Source organism: Atractosteus spatula, unplaced genomic scaffold, assembly GCF_055471065.1.
Source record: "Atractosteus spatula isolate fAtrSpa1 unplaced genomic scaffold, fAtrSpa1.hap1 Scaffold_16, whole genome shotgun sequence".
Lineage (NCBI taxonomy): Eukaryota > Metazoa > Chordata > Actinopteri > Semionotiformes > Lepisosteidae > Atractosteus > Atractosteus spatula.
This window is the reverse complement of record NW_028296719.1, coordinates 52,852-58,851: the sequence shown is the minus strand read 5'-3', so window position 1 is coordinate 58,851 and position 6,000 is coordinate 52,852. Positions and strand designations below refer to the sequence as shown.

Sequence of the window (6,000 nt, the reverse complement as noted above, 5' to 3'; positions counted from 1 at the left end):
GTGGTAAATCAGGCTCACCCAGTCCTTAATCTTTTAAAGAGGATAAAAAATTGAACCTAGTCGCCACATCACATACATCCTGTTCAATGATAAGAAGGTGACATCTGTCCTCGCTCCAGAGTAAATCACACGTTGAGGGCATTTTTTTTCCACTTTACCGTGAGTCAGGCTCGGTTGCACACAGGCGAGAGCAGAGCAATGAGGTCACGGGGACAGGGGAGTCACACGCTGGCGGTTTGAACACGCGGAAGATCACTGAGGGATCTACAGTATATGGACCCTCTGTGCGCCACCCGTCCAAACTCTGGACTCTGAATCCTGCCATCCGAGTTTAGATCTCGGCGGAACCTGAGCCGCAGTTCCTTCTTAAAACGTAATCTGGTGAGCATTTCTAGAATCGTACTTGTATAGATGCAGCCTTTAATGTGTTGCTAGGTTAAAATTGATGACTTCTTGAACTTCAGTAGGCAATTGCCCTCTTGATTTCGGATTTAATTGCTTTACTACAGGGGTGCTTTTTTGATGACAGAGTCATGTTCAGGTACTTTGCTGGATGGAGGAAGCTCATTTCGGACTCTGTGATCTGCTCACCTGGAAAGGTCTGCTGTACTACTACAAGAGAGAAGTAGAGTCTGGAAGAAGGGACAATTTTATGATGCTTTGGAAGAAAGTGTTTTTTTTTTCTTTGAAATCGAAATGAATCAGAATATCAGTGCAAAGGACAAACTCTTGGTTTGGTTTAAAGAGATATGGTTTTAAACAGACACAATGTAGAAAACAGGTGTTTCTCACTTTTGGAAAAGAATGGACCGGGGGTAATGTTTTACTAGTTGCAGTGCTGAGCTCAGTGGGTTGCAGTCGTGCAGTGTGACACCAGGGCCAGTGGCGCAATGGATAACGCGTCTGACTACGGATCAGGAGATTGTAGGTTCGACTCCTGCCTGGCTCGGGTCACTTTTAAACGCATCAGGCTACTCCCTAAGTAGCCTGTGCTACTTACTGTATGTGGGTGTAATCGTACCCAGTACGAGATTTCCTTCATGTAAATGAACTGCACCTGGGCTCAGTACGGTGCTGAGAGCCCAGCGTTGCTGTTCTAATTAGCACGCACTGCATCGGCTATGAACCCGAACATTTCAATTATTCCGATCAGTAAGTCAACACGTAGTCCACATGAAAGGTAGAAATATTCTCTTGTCTGTCTCTTGTTTGTATATAACTGAATGTCCCTGACAATGTACTGTTAGTTTTAATTGAAGAACGGCATTTGTGTTCAAATATAGCAGACAAGTTTACGTAACTGCTCATGCGACACTCAGTTGTAATTAGTCAAGAAATAAAGTCGAACAACAGCTGAGGGTTTGAATGTGAACGTATCAGATTGCAGCGCCTTTTACTTCCATTGACAAATGATAGAGATTCGAAGAGAGATCCTTCAGACTGGCAAGCAAACCCACGGCTTTTTCGGTTTTCTATCTAGGCAACGTTGGTGTCTGCAATAGCATAAATGAAAGCACGATGCAATTTCTGTGGCTACATTTGTTGCACTTCATGCACAGTAAGAGTGTTTCTAACACCAAATAAAAACTCAACAATTAGCGATCACGCCTTCTCCTCAGTTAACCCACTGAAACCCTCGCTGATAAGAATTCTTTACTGCGTGCTTTACGAGCACCTATCTTGTCGGTTCTTTGAGCTTTATTGATCCGATTTTCAAAGGCATAAGTAGAGCACCAGACGTGCGAACGCAAAATGTGTGGTTATCTGAAGAATTGATTTCCATGGCAGCGGGTCCAAGCGATTTAGCGTTTTTATAGTACCAGAAAAGGAGAAGCGGCACTTCGCCTCTGCCACGCAGGCACACTACAACGTGCGGCAGCCGCCGTAGACGACAGGATTTGAACCTGCGCGGGGAGTCCCCACCAGATTTCGAGTCCATCGCCTTAAACACTCGGCCACGACTACGGCGAGCTCGCCACTGCTGCATTCCTCCTATAATCTAACACGAGTGCGAGGTGGCTGGGGAAACCTTTTCAGAGTCGCTCCCCGTTAAAAAAAAATACCTTTGACAAAATACGTGCCGGCAGACAGACACGCCTCCGAGGGTTTAAGGGTGGCTTCACGTTCAAAGGATAAAGTCTCCCCGTCCTGATGTCAAAATGCAACTTTGGCAGACAGAAAAAACATCAACAAACCACAAATGTGGACAAGGATTTTACAAGCTGCACCACACTGCACTTTGAAAAGCATTTAAATTAGTGTTAGACGCAGGAATTGCCTTTGGTTTACGCGCTTACGAAAGCCCTCAGCTCCTGCAGTTGAATATAATGCCGTTACGTGTCGAAGCAGTAACGTACGTCATCCTACCACTGCAGCACGGGGAATATAGGGAAACGAGCACACACTACGAATCGTCTCAATCACTCCCTAGAGTTGTAAGGCGCATTGAAGGGTGCACCGCCATCATTAATCGTTGCGCCTCTGTGAAAGGAAAGCTCTTGAGCAGTCTTTGAAACAGCTCGGATGAAACACTTGATTGCTTCCATGTGCATCTGGAGTTAATTTCTTATTTTCACTTCACGCCGCCCAAAGCATTTCTAAAACAGGAGATTCGCGTTTGGGAATGCGCCCTGCCCTAAAAATAAAACAGGTCTACGGGTCTGAAACCTGCTCCACAGAAAACAGTTTTGTTGCGCTTTTGATCAAAGGGAGATTCGTTGTTCTTACTTTTTGATGACATAACATCCAAAGGGGCTTCTTTGGAGCTGAATTCCAACCAGCATCCTAAAGTTTCTTGGTGGTATCCTTTACAGTCCTCTGTTCGGTCGACAAGGGACTGAAGTGGGCAGCTTTCCTCACACATGCAGTGCAATGTACTGTAGTGTTCCCGTTCACTGAATTCGCAGTTCTGCATCAGACCTCTAACTCGTTTCCTAAGTCTTGGTCAGCTTGAATTTAAGCCACGAACCATGCTTCTACTGTATAAACGTCTAGAGGAATCACAAACTATTTGAGAGGCCATGATTCCAGGGGGAACTGACAAAGTCTATCTCTAAACACCTAGCGCAGTCTCTCGAGAGACTGTCAAAAATCTCTTTCTCCATTTGCGTTGCAAGTAAATGGAAACACAGTCTCAACCCAGAGTCACTTGGCAGTAGCGGCACTTAACCACTGTTATTGTCACTGCTTGATACCAACGTTAGCCTACTATACCATGTTCAGCCACCGCTGGAAAACGTACTGCTCTAGTACCACACGTGTCAGACATGGAGAGCGACAAGTGTGTGATTTGAACCCATGCATGCAGAACACAATGTATCAGTAGTCCATCGCCTTAACAACTCAGCCACGACTACAGCAAACGCTGCTATTGCTGCATTCTTGCTACAATCTCACATGGATCGCGAGACGCCGGCGTAAATCTTTTTCAAAATCGTCTCCGTTAAAAAAAAAAACCTTTCCAAAATACAAACCTTGCAGACAGACACGCCTCCGAGGAATTAAGGGTTGCTTCATGTGGAAATGATAAAGTCTCCCCGTCCGGACAGGAAAATGGCACTTTGTTAGACACAAAAAAACAATCAACAACAGACAAATGTCTACAAGCATTTTAGAAGCCGCACTTGAAATAGCTCTTACATTCGTGTTAGACGCAGGAATCGCCTTTTTATTGACGCTCTTACAAACGCCATGGAAAGCAAAACAAAGCAAAGCAGAGCAGAACAAAACGAACAAAATAAAACCCTCATGTCCTGCACTTGAATATAATGCCGCTACGTGCCGAAGCGGTATTGGACGTCATCCTAGCACTGCAACCCGGGGCGTACGGTATATGGGAACGAGCACACGTCACGAATCGTCTCTAATCACTCCCTGCACTGTAAGGCGCCTTGAAGCGTGTACACTCAACATTCATCTTTGCGCATCTGTGAAAGGTAAACTCTTGAGCAAACTCTGAACCAGACGCTCAAACTCCAGCTAGGATTAGGGGTTCAAGTAACTCCACGCTACTTGAACACTTTGTTTACGCTCAGTGCTGGATTTTGGGAACTTTAGGACGAGTGGGACTTTTCTCCTATCTGTCAATTCGCTTTGTTTTGGAGACTCTTGGCTGTCTGTGTTGTATAGTGCAGCGTGAAGAAAACGTTTTCGAAAACTGTGCCGGCTCAAAAGTTGTAAGAAATCCTCTCCAGCTCTTTTAAGTCTCTTCAGTTTTGTCATTTAAAGTGAAACTAGATGTATAACTGGTGCCTCACTTATGCAAATATTGCAAATTTACATAAGTGAGGCTCCAGTTCGACATCTAGTTTCACTTTATATGACAGAAGTACATCAGACTGTGCCGGACTGGGGGATCACTTCCGGTTATTTTTACCATCTTAAACATTTGAAATTCTCCCCTATGCAATTGTGACACTTTATCTTGGCTCCACCTAGGACACTCTTCAATCTTCCATCACTTCTCTCGTCTCCCACAACACTCTCGTCTGTCGGCAGTATGTGGCGTCTTTGAATTACCACCAATCTCACCACAGCAAGAAAGCAACGGGTTTTGGCAAGAGAGGAGGAGACTACCTGGCCCGAACGGGGATCGAACCCGCGTCCTTGGCGTTATTAGCACCACGCTCTAACCAACTGAGCTAACAGGCCTCGTGCCCGCTGTCCTCTCTGTGCTGCAAAAAATGGAATTCAGGGAAGTTTCTTTTGTCCTTCTTTGAATAGAAAGCCCTGCGATTCAGTGTACGGGCTTTCTCGTGCTGTTTAATGGTTCTTGTAACCCAAATCCTAAACTGGCCTGAAGTGCCCCCCCATTTCACAGCATTTTTTAGCTGATTTCAAATGTACCTAAAGGAGAAGCATTATTGAAGACCATCAATTACCAAGAGCTTTTGTCAAAGGTTTTGGTGGTCACTTTTAATGACCACAGAGAGCTATGACCTCGGTTTTACATCTCATCCAAAAGACGGCGCCTTTTACCACACAGCGTCTCCGTCACTATACTGGGGCATTGGGACCCGCACAGACCTCAGGGTGAGCACCCCACAGCTGGCTCCATTAACACCGCTTCCAGCTGTAAGCTTTGCTTTTCCCTGTAGGTCACCCTCATCCGGGTACTGACCTGGCTCACACCTTCTAAGCTTTAGTGGGTTTTCAGTTGCGAGTTGAAAGGGGATGCAAGTGATGGAGCCGCTCGCTGCAAAAGCCACTGGATTGGCCGGGAGTTGAACCCGGGCCTCCCGCGTGGCTGGCAAGAATTCTACCACTGAACCACCAATTCACGCTGAAAGGGGCTCCAAAAAAGACGCGTTTTTACCACTCTGTGCTGGATGTTGGGTCCCAAGGGAACTTCTGGACGAGTGAGAATTTTCTGCTATCAAAATTTGGTTTCGGAGACTTTTGGCAGCCTACAGATGCAGCCATTCAAAATGCGCGGGCGATACCGCGTTATTTTGCGGTACGCTGTACGCAGTCTACCGCAAGCTACCGGTAAATACCGCGAGTTACCGTAAATTCTCCTATAATACGACAAGCAAAATAATAGTATCCGGAATTTCCGCAAGGTGGAGCTAATAAAGCTCAACCTCTCATGTTTGAGCTGTGGCCATCAAAGTCTTTAACGAAGATATTACTAATAGTATTAATAATGAATGACCTTGGACAAGCTGTAAGTGTAAACTCAAAGTATTGCCCTGGTCAACATTCTTTTTTTCATTGACCGTCTTTGTAAAAGTAACACCACAGCATTTCGCAATCACGCATTTGTTTCCAATCATGCAAAGTACAGTAATTTTTGAGAATCGATTCACCATGCCTTTCACATGCTCATAAAAGAGATTGATTTAGGAACATAAACATATTACCGTATGAAAACTGTACTGTATACAGTATGTATATGTATATTTAATGTCTTAACTGTGCCCGTTTAAGTATTGAATATTCATATCTGATTTTACCACTGAAGGGAAATCTTAGTAGCTGAGCATAAAAAGAATAGGAGCA

At 45.0% G+C, this 6,000-nt stretch overlaps 3 non-coding genes across 3 annotated transcripts; 1 reads left to right on the top strand and 2 right to left on the bottom strand.

The window, feature by feature from the left end:
* The first annotated feature begins 876 nt into the window (after positions 1–876).
* Positions 877–949, top strand: trnar-acg (transfer RNA arginine (anticodon ACG)). Its single transcript has one exon. It is a non-coding gene; the product is annotated as a tRNA-Arg (tRNA).
* A 934-nt stretch (positions 950–1,883) lies between these two features.
* trnas-cga (transfer RNA serine (anticodon CGA)) lies at positions 1,884–1,965 on the bottom strand. Its single transcript has one exon. It is a non-coding gene; the product is annotated as a tRNA-Ser (tRNA).
* A 2,611-nt stretch (positions 1,966–4,576) lies between these two features.
* On the bottom strand, positions 4,577–4,650 carry trnai-aau (transfer RNA isoleucine (anticodon AAU)). The gene has a single exon. It is a non-coding gene; the product is annotated as a tRNA-Ile (tRNA).
* Between the last annotated feature and the right edge of the window lie 1,350 nt (positions 4,651–6,000).